Here is a 1790-nt window from a genome sequence, read left to right as displayed (position 1 = left end):
CCCATGAAATTTTCCTAGCAAGAGTACTGGAGTGGGTAGCTATTCCCTTCTCCAGGGGATCTTCCTGACCCAAGGATCGAACCTGACTCTCACACATTGCAGGCAGATTCTTTACTGGCTGAGCCACCAGAGAAGCCTATGAAATACACTTTCTCAGAGGCCACATGTACTCAAGAGTCTACAAAATCTTTAGCAGAGGATGGTTTCGATCCATCGACCTCTGGGTTATGGGCCCAGCACGCTTCCGCTGCGCCACTCTGCTCTGCCTTCTTAACTTCAAATTTCTATATAATCCTTAACAGTAAAAATTTGACTTTACTTCTGAATGTATTACATTTACATATAATCTCCCTTCAAAATTTTTATTTTACTGGCTAAAAGCACATGGAAATATCTGAACATCATGAGTCATTAGGGAAATGCAAGTCAATGCCACAAGGTGATATCACTTCACACCCACTAGAATGACAAAATCATAAAAATGGAAGATCACAAGTGTAGGTGAGGATGCAGGAGTAATTGGAACCCTAATATATTGCTGTTGTGAATATAAGAGTGCAGCCACTATGGAAACAGCTTGGTGTTTTCTCAATAAATTAAGCCTGAAATTGCTCTGTGACCATACCATCCTATGCCTGGGCATGTATCCAAAAGAATTGAAAACAGAAGTTTGAGGGGGGTTCAGGATGGGGAACATGTGTACACCTGTGGTGGATTCATGTTGATATATGGCAAAACCAATACAATATTGTAAAGTAATTAGCCTCCAATTAAAATAAATAAATTTAAATTTTTAAGAAGAGTTGTATACATCCCTTCCGTATTGGCACATCCACAGTTGCCTAAAGTTGAATATTTGGGAAACAATTCAAATATTCATTAACAGATAAGTGAATAAAGAAAATAAGTTATATCCATAACAAGAAATGTTGTTGTTGAATTGCTAATTCATATCCGACTCTTTGCAACCCCATGGACTGCAGCACGCCAGACTCCTCAGTCTTCCACTGTCTCCTGGAGTTAGCTCAAATTCATGTCCATTGTATCAATGATGCCATCCAAACATCTCACCCTCAGTCTTTCCCAGCATTAGGGTCTTTTTCAATAAGTCAGCTCTTCTCATCGGATGGCCAGAGTATTTGAAATTCAGTTTCAGCATCAGTCCTTTCAATGAATGTTAAGGGTTGATTTCCTTTAGGATTGACTGGTTTGATCTCCTTACTGTCCAGGAGATTCTCAAGGGTCTTCTCCAGCACCACAATTACAAAGCATCAATTCTTCAGCACTCAGCCTTCTTTATAGTCCAACTCTCACAGCCACACATGACTACTGAATAGACCATAGCTTTGACAGTACAGACCCTTGTCAGCAAAGCAATGTCCCTGCTTTTTAATGTGCTGTCTAGGTTTGTCATAGCTTTTCTTCCCAAGGAGCAAGTGTCTTTTAATTTCATGGCTGTAGTTACCATCCGCAGTGATTTTTAAGCCCAAGAAAATAAAATCTGCCACTGCTTCCACTTTTCCCCCTTCTATTTGCCATGAAGTGATGAAACCAGATGTCATGATCTTAAGTTTTCTCATGGTGAGTTTTAAGCCAGCTTTTTCACTCTGCTCTTTCACTCTCATCAAGAAGCTTTTTGCTTTCTGCTATTTGAGTGATATCATCTACATAGCTCAGGTTGTTGACATTTCTCCCGACAATCTTGATTTCAGCTTGTGATTCATTCAGCCTTGCATGTCACATGATGTACTTTGCATATGAGTTAAATAAGCAGGGTGACATCCTTTCCC

General features: G+C 39.9%; 1 non-coding gene across 1 annotated transcript; it reads right to left on the bottom strand.

Moving 5' to 3' along the window:
• Positions 191 to 262, bottom strand: TRNAM-CAU. Its single transcript has one exon. It is a non-coding gene; the product is annotated as a tRNA-Met (tRNA).

This window comes from Capra hircus, chromosome 7 (assembly GCF_001704415.2).
Source record: "Capra hircus breed San Clemente chromosome 7, ASM170441v1, whole genome shotgun sequence".
In the NCBI taxonomy this organism is placed as follows: Eukaryota; Metazoa; Chordata; class Mammalia; order Artiodactyla; family Bovidae; genus Capra; species Capra hircus.
The sequence above is the reverse complement of the archived record's forward strand: the minus strand, read 5'-3'. Positions and strand labels throughout refer to the sequence as shown.